Below are 12,293 nucleotides of genomic sequence, written 5' to 3'. Positions count from 1 at the left end.
TAGTGATGTATTACTTACATATAAACTTACATCTCATTTAATATCAACGCAATAACATTAAATTACACATTGTCTTATTAAAAATCATATGAACTTACAATTTCCCATAATATCCATAATCATAGAAATCACATTTATGTATGATAATTCAATGCACTTCATGTACCATAGACATATTTTTAAATCAATTCATAAAATTGGCACCATAATCATTTAATTTAACATAATTCAATTAATTCACTAAATTTAACTTTCAAATATAAATTACAGCATTATTGTTGTATTATTATCATACCAACTTACATACTTTCAACACCTCGGAGATCATAGTAAATATATCAATTTTACATTGAAACATGCATAAATTAATGCTTATTATACATATGAACTTACCTTGATATTAAAACGGCCATTTTACCAACTTTCCCAATTTTCAATTTTTCTCTCATTCTAGGTTCAAATCTCGTTTTCCGGGATCTAAAACATCATATTTTACTTATTTAATTAATGTACTATTCAAAACAGTCCTTAACTCAAACTTTGGAAAAATTACAATTTTGCCCCTAAACTTTTGCATATTTACACTTTTGCCCCTAGGCTCGGGAATTAAACTTCATCCCTTATTCTTATGTTTTATGACATGATGATCACTTTTCCCTTCTATGGCAACATCAAATTCTCACTCTAACATATACTTATGACTTAGGTATTTTTACCGATTAAGCTTTTTTGCTCGTTTTCACTTAAAACCGAGTAGCACAAGTTGTCTAACATAACTTAAAACCTCATATTGTATCATAAAACACCAGAATACACAAATTTTACCTATGGGTATTTTTCCAAATATGAATCCTAGGTTGAATTATTGCTAGCATAAGCTAAATCAAGTTACCGAGACTCCAAAAACGTAAAGAACTTGAAAAACGGGGTTAGAACGGACTTACAATTGAGCTTGGGAAGCTTGAAAACCCTATCCATGGAGTCTCCCTTGGTATAAACGCCCATGGTGAAGAAGATGAGCAAAATTGGCTTTTAATTTTGTATTTTAATTCATTTTACCCCTAAATGACCAAAATACCCTTACTACTAAACTTTCCAAAAATTCCATCCATGTCCAATTTTTGTCCATAACTTAGAAATTGGTAAAATTCCTATTTAAGACCTCCTAATTAATATTTCAAATCAATTTCATACTAGAAACTTCTAGAATGCAAGTTTTTCAACTTATTCAATTTAGTCCCTAACTTCGAATTAAGCACTTTATGCATAGAATTTCTTCACGGAATTTTCACACAATCATGCAATCATATCATAAACCTCAAAATAATCATAAAATAATTATTTATATCTCAGATTTTGTGGTCCCGAAACCTCTGTTCCAACTAGACCCAATTTTGGGCTATTACAAGTTCAAATGCAAATAATAAACAACATTAAGTAACATAGACATGTACATCATACAAGAAATTTGGCACAAGTCACGTAATTATCATAATAGCTTCATAAGTAAAACTTAATCATTGTTAACCTTACCAAAAGCTCATCACATACCAAGCTCATTCTTATGAGTTTTCCGTACATACCTGTACCAACTCGTAACATATCATACCCTTTCTAGCCTTTGACATACTCATTGAACACTTGGAATACTAATTAGATACACGGAAAGTCTTTGCACATAAGTGCCACATATGTAGCTAAAGCTACCTCATATCTCGTATCACACAAATGCTCATTCTCGAGCTAATCACGGGCCTGCTCACACAAGCTGTCAGTCAAGACGTAGCTACACAAACTGCTCACACAAGCTGTCAGGTATCTGCAACACATGCCGGACTACCCAGCCACCTGTAGGATGTACATGACCAGCACCCAGGTCACATAAACACATATATCACGTGGGGTCCTAGTGACATGTCATTCGTATCTTATTCTATTCCTAAGGTTCAAACAAGATTTTCTCTCTTGTCGGAACTTTGTCGAACTTTTCAAATGTATTCATAGAACCAAATATACAATTCATACAATATCAAAACATTAAATAAATAATCACAACATTGCATTATTTACATATGAACTTACCTCGGTACAAAATAGTAAAAATTGAACCTAATCCTCGATAACCTTATTTTTCCCTCGATCAAGGTTCAAATCACATTTTTCTTGATCTATAATAGAAAATTTAGCTTGTTTAATCATTACATTGTTCAAATCAGTCAAAAAAATACTTTGGAAAAATTATAGTTTTGCCCCTAAACTTTCATATATTTACAAATTAGTCCCTAGGCTTGTAAAATGAAATGTACTTATTTTCTTTGTTACTCAAGCCTAGTCGAACCTATATCATGCTTATACCATCCCACATTTTTCATCAATTCACATTTCTACTACCCATTTTTATAAGTTTTACAAAAAGGTCATTTTTAAATATTTTTATCAAAAATCACTTAGTAAAAGATGTTTACCACACATCAAACTTCCATATTCCTCCATTAAACATCAAAATACATGCATGTCACACATGGGTAAATTTTTAAACATGAACCCTAGCTCAAATGAAGGGTAGAAATAGCTAGATCGGTTGATAACAACTTCAAAAATGTAAAGAACATTAAAAACGGGGCTAGGATGCACTTATAATCAAGCTTGAAAGTTGAAGAAACCCTAACTATGGTGACCTTAGGAATTTCAGCTATGGCATGGAGAAGATGAGCAAATTTTGACTTGATTTTTCCCTTTTTATTCTTTTAATTACTAAATGACCAAAACGCCATTTTTACTAAACTTTCAATTTTTACCTATCCATGTCCATTTTTGTCTTTAAAATTAGAAATTAGTCAAATTACCATTTAAGATCCTCTAATTAATAATCCATAGCTATTTCATGCTTAAAGCTTCTAGAATCACATATTTTGCAACTTTTTTCAGTTTAGTCCTAAAAATCAAATTGGACATTCTATCAACAAAATTTCTTAACGAAACATTCACACAATCATGCAAACATATCATAGACCTCAACACATTCATAAAATAATTATTTTCACTTCACATTTGTGGTCTCAAAACTATTTTGACTAGGCCTAAAATCAGAATGTTACATGGATTGTTTTTCAATTAATTAGTATGATGGTTTACATTTTCACTTTTCTAGTTTTTTGGACTGTAAATATGTTTTTTGGGCTTTTTTTTATTTTTGTTCTATTTTTTGGATTTTGATATTTTCAACGTTAAATTGAAAAATCATTTGAATTATCAAAACTAAACTTTGGTTTTCAAATCTAAAATTACGAAAAAGTTTCCATTACAAAAATTAAGTAAACACTTAAATGCTTTTCCGTAAGCGAATAAATAGTTTTTAATGAACGTTGTCTTAAAACAAGAAACGATTTGCCAAAATTAATACTTTCAAAACACACAATTTCGAAATCAAATTCTAGGTTTAAAATAGGTATTTCTGAACTTAAGCTTTTCTAAACATTTGTGAGAGTTTTTTTTCCCAAAAATTATGCTTTTGAAATATACTCTAAGTTTGATTAAATCAACAATTTTAAACAAGTTAGTGTAATTTCTCAAAATCTGGTTATAACGTTTAAGTTGGGTTTGGGGTGTTACAATTATGGTTCTTATAATGATGAGTTATCTTTTTTAGAATTTTGAAATGGTTGTTATGTTTTGTTGACTAAGGAAGCTCATGTAGAAAAGGAAAAGCTTAGTAGATGGATTTGGCGTCAACCTTCAAGTGAGTTCCAGAACTCAGCTATTGGATTGTTATTTATTTATTTTCAGTATCATGTACTGGGCATGTTAGGATGAGTGTTGTGCTAATGATGAATTACTCTATAACTGAAAATTGATGTATTGTGAGGCCTATTTTGTTAATATGAAAATACATGAAATGTTTAGCGTAATGTGCATGGTGCATTAACAGTGGTATTGGTTGACTGCTTGTGTATGAAATGCATGTGTATGAATGATATGTGATCGTGCTTATACGTGATAGGTTTTAAAATTTATAATTGAATTCGTTCTTGAGACTAACTATTAACACGACTAAGGCAAGTATACCTATCAAATAATAGTATAGTTTTAGCAAGACCAGATTGTTGAACCCAAAGGAACTACGGGTACTAGTAATTACTTTCTTTTTATTTTCTAGCCTAAAAATTAAGGGATTTGGTTATCTAAACTAATTACTAAACTAAGAATGCACAGAAAGAAAAGTTGGGAAAATACTTTTGGAAAATTCGATTGATTAAGACAATACCCAAGGAAAAATCCACCTAGACTTCACTTGTTATTTGACTCTGAATCGGATGATTTATTCATTTGACTTGATCCGTAGAAATCTCTAAGTTATATTATTATCTCTCTTGAGACTAACAACGTCTAAATCTAGGCTGAATAATTGAAATCTCTTTCTAATTAACTCCCTAGAATTGCATTAACTCGATCTATGGATTCCCTTATTAGGTTTCACCTTAATCTGGCAAAATCTTGTCACCCTATCTCTAGGCGTGCAATCAACTCTGCTTAATTATGACAAATGTACTCTTAGACAGGGACTTTTTCTCTTCTAAATATGTGCATTAGCTTGAATCAATATCCTGAAATACGAAACAAGAATTAAGAACACATAATTAAGAACAAGTTAAATATTTATAATACAATTCAGAAAATAATAACAAGATTCGTCTTAAGTTTCATTCCCCTTAGGTATTTAGGGGTTTTAGTTCATATTTATGAAAGAAAACATCTCAAAAGAATAAAGATAACAAAACATAAGAAAACCCAAAACTCTTGAGGGAATTTGAAGGGAGATCTTCAGTCTTGATGATGAATCCGGCTTTTGAGATGGATCAATCGACTTACCTTGAGCAATTCCTTGCTTCCTAACATGTGTGTCCTCTCTCCTCCTCTTCTAAGGTGTTTTTATAGGTTTTAAAATGCTTAGAATCCCTCAAAAGTGCCCTTTTCCAAATTAGACTCAACTTGGGCTCGACAGGGACACGCCCGTGTGCAATTACTTTGGGCCGTGGTTAAGGCTGTTGAATAGGCACAGACGTGTGGTATTCCCGTATAAGTCGTGCTTCGATCTTGCCAATTTGACACGGTCATGTAGTCAGCTCGTGTGAAGAGGTCCAAGCCGTGTTAGAGCGTGTAGAACCTACAGGGGCATGTAGTCTACCCGTGTAGGGAACTTCTAGGCTATGCTAATTTCCCACGTTGGCCCATTTTCACCATTTTTGGCCCATTTCTCAGTCCTTTTGCTCTCCTATGCTCACCTAAGTATAAAACATGAAATTAAAGGATTAAGAGCATCGAATTCACCAAATCTAAGGAGAAATAATTCATAAAATGTGTTAAGCATGGGGTAAAAATATGTATAAACTACGGGTTATCAAATACCCCCACACTTAAGCATTTGCTTGTCCTCAAGAAAAATCCTCAACTTATAATCAAAACAAATTCTTTTCAATTTATAATTCTTATCAATAATATCTCAAAATAACCCATAAATCATCATACATTGAAAATTCGACTAAAAGAACATCAAAGTTTCAATCATTCTAAGTTGAGCATTTTATCATGAAAACAAAGGTGTCTCCCCTCATCAAAGTAATTACCTTTGACTCAAAATATCATAGAATTTCACATCCTCACTAAAGATTCACTCAAATCACTCGAGATGTTTAAGGACAATAAATGAAGCACTCAATAGTCAATAATGAAAAGTTATTACCATAGGCTTGCATGAAAAATGAAATCTCCACCACTATATTTGAGATGAAACATCAATCAAAAGGTCTTTAGAGGGTTGTAACGTGACTTTGGTTAGGGGGTATGGTCACAAGCTGAAAGAAAAGGTTAGAATCGAGATTGAATTGACAAATTACCTAACTAGAAAAAAAGTAATCACACATCAATTGTATACAAGTAAGCTTCTCTTCAGAATATGAAATTTAAACATTTAGGCTCAGAAAATATCGAATTACTACTAATATGTAAATACGTACTTTTTTTTTAGAAAAAGTCAAATACAATATAGAAAAAACATAGCTAAGCAACTATTTCAATTCAAATCTCAACAAAAATAGGGATCAAATTAATTTAGGGGATTTCAACAATAATGGGTTATGGGTTAATATTAAGGGTAAATTAATAAATAGATTATTAGGCTCAAGGGGGTTCACTAAGGGTTAATTGTTAAGGTAGGCTTTTATGGAGTGAGTGGGTTAAACCTAAATGTCTTTATAATCTTGACATATCAAATCAAATGGTGTGGTCTTAACATGCATAATCAAGTAAGTTCTAGAATAACAATTCAATATTGACACACTCAAAGCAACAATAAAAGTGAGCATGAAAGAAATAATAGATGCTCTAAAGGCTCAAAATCTAACAAAATTATGGCTTTTGATGTTTAAACCTGTGAATTTCAACTCAAGATAATACCTAAACTTGGGAAAAACAACCTATAAAATTTAAATTCAAAAATCAACTTATCATGCTTGATTCTTTGATGTCTTAAAGTTTAAACAGTCAATGCATGAATGCCTATGTTTTAATTCAAGACATATCAATAAAAATCATAAATTAATCAAAATTCATTTTAATCATGGCATGAGAAGATTATATGAGAATAAAATAAGATTCAGGGATTTTCTAATAATGAAATAAATAACCCCCCACACTTAGGATGTACATTGTCCTCAATGTACAAAAGATGAAGATACTGAAAAAAATAAGATCATAAGTTAGGGAGAGAAGTGAAACTTCCTGAGTTATGAATGGACTCTTTGAATTGGCGTTATGGGAAGTAATCGACCAAGGTACTGATGAGGGTGAAAGAGGATACTCCGGTGGTGGTAGAGGTTGGGTTCCACAAGTGCTGGCGCCAAAAGAATATTATATCACGTGGTAGCTATAGTCGTGGTCGAGCAGGGTATGGCAGTCGTGGAGAACCTTTCCTAGTGGAGTTTCAAGTTCCTAAGTGATAGTGAGCTTTGGAGCTCTTTATAACTGTGATAGAATCAGAAACTTTTTAGGAAATATATAAAGAAGAATAATTACTCGTAATGGAATAGCCGAAATTAAAATTGTTAAATAAAAATTATAAAACCTAATAAAAATAAGCTTAAAGAAAAATAAAAAGTAGTCTTAAAAAGATAAACATAAAAATAATAAATAAAAGTTTTTTAAACATCTTCATCATTAGATGGTTCGCGAGGTGGGGGTAGCGATGAGATGTGGAAGTGTTGACAAATCTGGTGTAGAGTAGCATCAATGTGATCGAAGCGCTGAAAACACTGCTGCTCGAATCGATTAAGGCGCTCAGAGATGTTAGCGTATGAAGCCACCGCATGAACTGGACGATATGTGGGTGGTGGCTGAGATGGTGGGTTCTCATGACGTGGAGGGATATCATCAGTAATGTCCTTGGGGTCTCCCTCATCAGCTGATTGGGCGAGGCGATACTGAGGAGGGTGGGTTCCTTGGCGCTTCTCGATTATCCTCATATGTAACATGCTCGAGATGTATTGTGGAAACATATGGTCAATGAGAGTGAGGGAGGATGATTGGGCCGTTGTGTTGAGGAGCCCGAAGTGTCGTGCCAATCGAGTCACGTAGGGGTCAATGGAGATGACCCCCCTCCGATGCCGCTCCGTCTGGTGGTGAATGGTGAGTGCAATGAAGTAGGCGAGGTCGAAGATGTGCCCATTTGACATACACCATAGAAAGTAGGCGTCGTGAGTGTTGATGATGCCGGTGCTCTCTCGTCTCCCTGTCAGGGTATGGGCCAAGATGGCGTGTAAGTACCTCAAGGATGGAGAGAGAGTCGATGCCTTGGAACGGCTAGGATCGTAGGTAGCTGAGACAGGGACGAGGGTGTTCCAGCACTTCAAGGGAGAGTAGTGGATGTGGCGATTGAGGTTTTTAAAGTCAGGCTCGTCTATGTATTCTTCCGTATATATCCCGAGTACGACACCAAACTCTGGCACACTTAACTATCGAACCAAGCCCCCGAGGCAGAACTGGACCGTTCCAGGATCATCAAAGTTGGTCATGACGGTCTGAAGATGGAATGTCGAGCAGAGTTTCAATGTGAACTCGAGATACGTCGGCTTGATGATCTGAAAGAAGAGCTCCCACAGGTCAATTGTCAGAAGAGCTCGGACTGTGTCAGCCAGTTGAATTTTCTCAAGCACAGCCCAGTCAATGCAGCGGCCTACACCTAAGGGTTGGGCCCGAATTATTTGAAAGAGTTCTTCTTGGGGTCCCACGGGGAACTGAAGGAAGGGGTGGCAAATCTCCACGGTAGGACCCGAGAATGACGCTGCTCCTTTCCTTTTTTTCGTAGCGGGGAAGGTGGTTTTCTTCCCACATGAGGATGACATTGTATATCTGCAGTGAAACAAAAATTGAAGTTCAACCATCACGTCCGAAGAGTAGTATGGAAAATCAAGACTAAATATGAATATTTGATGAGACTTACGTATTAGATGATGCAAACTAAATTAACTAAGTATATCAAGTTATAGGATTATGAGAATAATGCAATGGGAATATGAATAAATGCATGTGGGTAAACATAAATTTCATGGAAACAAGGAAAAATGAAAGAGTGTAGTATAATGTAGTAACTAAAATGACAAAATCCTTATATAACAGGCATGAGTATTTCTATTATTCTACTTAAAATAGTCCAATAGAGCAGAGAAATCACGAAATAAGCAAAATATTTAAAAAATAGAGAGAAAAGAGTAAACAAACGCAAAAGGGAAGAGCTTGGGTCATCAAAAATCGGGTTGGAGGCGGCGCACGGGCGTAGGGTAGGGCGTGTGAAGTTGCAGCGACTAGGGTTAAGGATTTTTGGGGAGGGAAATAATGAATAGTAAGGGGTTTATATAGAATTTGGGGCACACGGTCGTGAGGCACGCCCTTGTTCCCTAATTTTTGCCTGTGTGTTTCGCGATTTTTGAATTTGGGCGCGTCTAACATTTGGCCCACGCCCGTGTTCCTTGGGCATGTTGGTGCACACGGTCGTGTCGCACGGCCGTGTCCTGCTTCGTTCGCTTCTCCTACGCCTGTGTATGATGGTCCACACCTATATTATTTTTACAGGTTCGCCCACAGTTGCTAGGCACAGCCGTGTCGAACGCCAGTGCTAATTTGATAGGTTCGCCCACGGCCATGTCGCACGGCCGTGGCAACTTATCGCTTCTCGTGTTGGGGAAAAATTTTGCCCTATTTTCACACGGTCTAAGGCATGCCCATGTGCCTGACCGTGTGGTCTTTTAGAAAAACTTGCGTTTGATGGTTCGATTAGTATGTTAGATGTTAAAAACTAAAATTTAAAGAAATTAATATTGTTAGTGCTCGAGTTGCCTCTCGAGAAGTACTTATTTATAGTTTAAGCTCGACTTACCTCTCTGGTGTGTGTTCATGGTGGCTCGAGGAGTTTACACTCCTCATCCTTGTTGTTAATTTTATCAACGTAAGGTTTAAGATGAGTAATATTTACCTTGAATGTGCCGAATTTAAGATGATTTACCTCAACTGTACCGTATGGAAAAATGCTAAATACTGTAAGAGGAGTTTCTTCATTAGGCTTAGAAGTGGCAATTCGAGGATCTGCTGTATCTAGTAGTACTTTGTCTCCAACCTTTAGTTGATTTGGTGAGGTAATGAGCTTGTCCTAGCTTTGTTTATTGTGTGTTCTCGGTTTATGTGTCAGCCATTCATCTAGCTCTTCAATTTGTAACATTCGTTCTTTATGGATTGGTTCTTTGTTGTTGCTTGGCTCATGTGTGTTCTTTGAACCTATTTCCTGCAAAGAAGATTCCACGATATGGTCAGTTTTAACAGAATGATTTGTACAATCACCTTCAATTTTCGATGTGTTACTCGAATTGCGAGCTTGAAAGGTGATTGTTTTGTCCCCCACACGAAGTGTGAGTTCACCTGTGCCAACGTCAATAATTATTCTAGCGGTTGCTAAAAAGGGCCTTCCTAAGATTAAAGGAACGTTACTATCCTCTTCTATGTCTAGAACAAAAAAATCAACTGGGAATATAAATTTGTCAATTTTAATGAGTACATCTTCAATACTACCCTTAGGAAATCTGATAGTTTTATCTGCTAATTGAATGCTCATCCTAGTTTGTTTGGGTTTCCCTAGACCTAGTTGCTTAAACATTTTGTGAGGCATGACATTGATACTAGCCCCTAAATTAGCCAATGCATTATTAACATCTAAGCTACCAATTAAACAAGGAATTGTAAAACTCCCTGGATCTTTTAATTTTTCGGGCAACTTATTCTGTAGAATGGCTGAGCAAACCACGTTCAGTTCGACATACGATGCTTCATCTAACTTTTGTTTATTTGCTAGAAGCTCCTTTAAAAACTTGACTGCGTTTGGCATCTACGAAAGGGCTTCAATAAACGGTAAGTTAATATGTAATTTCTTTAAAAGGTTAATAAATTTACCAAATTGTTTGTTTGAGCAGTCTTTCCTTGCCGCATTGGGGTATGGCACACGAGGTTTATATTCTGTACTTACTGGTTTCTGCTTATTATGGCCTACCTCATTCTTACACTTGCTTACCACAATTTCTTGCCTTGGTTCTGCAACTAACCCTTCTTCGTCTTGAATGGAAATCACATTGAGTTGCTCCCTTGGATTAGATTCAGTGTTGTTTGGCAGGCTACCTTGTGGTCGTTCAGAAATCAACTTGGCGAGCTGTCCAATCTGAGTTTCGAGCCCTTGGATTGATGCTTGTTGATTTTTAAGTGCCGTCTCAGTATTCTGAAAGTGAGTTTCTGACACCGAGATAAACTTTGTTAGCATCTCCTCGAGGTTCGGTTTCTTCTCCTGTTGATATGGTGGTTGTTGAAAACTTAGAGAGGGTGGTGGTATCTAATTCCCTTGGCCTCCCCATGAGAAATTTGGGTGATTCCTCCAACCTGCATTGTAAGTATTTCTATAAGGATTGTTTTGAGATCGAGGATTATTACTCATGTAATTTAACTGCTCGTTCTCCATGTTGTGGCCATAAAGTGGGTATTCTAAATTGCTCGATCCACCTCCACTTGCTTTACATTGCATTACTGAGTGTACCTGTGAAGAACCAAGTAAACCATCAATTTTTTTATTTAATAATTCTACCTGATTGGAGAGCATGGTGACTGAATCGACGTTAAAGACGCTGGCTGCTTTCGTTGGTTTTGTCCTCATGACTTGCCGCTGATAATTATTCAGTGGCATCTCTTCTATAAATTCATAGGCATCCTCAAGTGTCCTTTTATTGATAGTTCCACCAGCAGCTGCTTCAATCATTTGTCTAGTCGAAAGATTTAGGCCATTATGGAACGTTTGAACCTGTAGCCAGAGTGTTAGCCCATGGTGAGGGCATCTTCTCAAAAGGTCCTTGTATCTCTCCTATGCATCGTAAAGTGTTTCTAAATCCATCTAAACAAAAAAAGAGATATCATTACATAATTTTACCATTTTTTCCGGCGAAAAATATTTTAATAGAAATTTTTCGGTCATCTGTTCCCAAGTAGTGATTGACCCTCGTGGTAACGACTGTTTAGCCTTGTTTCTCAATGAAAAAGCGAATAACCGAAGGCGAATGGCATCATCAGAAACGCCATTGATTTTAAAGGTGTCACATAGTTCTAGAAAATTTGCTAAGTGAGCTTTTGGATCCTCATCCTACAAACCATGAAATTGAACAAATTGTTGTATCATTTGAATTGTGTTAGGTTTCAGTTCAAAGTTATTTGCAGCAATAGCAGACCTGACTATACTTGACTCAGTTCCTGTTAAATTTGGTTTAGCATAATCATACATAGTGAGTGGAGCATGATTTTGGTTTACTGGATAAGCGGCAATTGCAAGAGGTATCGAATTTTCCTGGTTGTCGGCCATCTCCTTGGTTGTGGCGTGAGTATCGTCCTCTTGCTCTTCCTCTGTATACCTTAAGCTTCACCTTATTTCTCTCCTGTTTCTGCGAGTTGTACAATCAATTTTACCGTTAAAAAGTAGTGGTCCTGACGGGTTTCTTTTGGTCATAAACTAGAAAAACCTGTCAGAAGGAAATAAAAGAAAGAATTAGAAAAGAAAAATAAAAACTTAAATTGGAAATAAAGTAAATGGCTAAAGTAATAAAAATCAAGTGTTCCTAATATCCTAGTTCCCCGGTAACGGTGCCAAAAACTTGATGTGCTTATACGTGATAGGTTTTAAAATTTATAATTGAATTCGTTCTTGAGACTAACTTTTAACA

The 12,293-nt window shown here is 35.7% G+C and overlaps 1 non-coding gene across 1 annotated transcript; it reads left to right on the top strand.

Annotated features, from left to right (window-relative positions):
* Positions 1-11,399: 11,399 nt before the first annotated feature.
* On the top strand, positions 11,400-11,507 carry LOC121209175 (small nucleolar RNA R71). Its single transcript, XR_005904292.1, has one exon. It is a non-coding gene; the product is annotated as a small nucleolar RNA R71 (small nucleolar RNA).
* Positions 11,508-12,293: the final 786 nt, after the last annotated feature.

This window comes from Gossypium hirsutum, chromosome A10 (assembly GCF_007990345.1).
Source record: "Gossypium hirsutum isolate 1008001.06 chromosome A10, Gossypium_hirsutum_v2.1, whole genome shotgun sequence".
Taxonomy (NCBI): Eukaryota; Viridiplantae; Streptophyta; class Magnoliopsida; order Malvales; family Malvaceae; genus Gossypium; species Gossypium hirsutum.
This window is presented reverse-complemented; position numbering and strand designations above follow the sequence as displayed.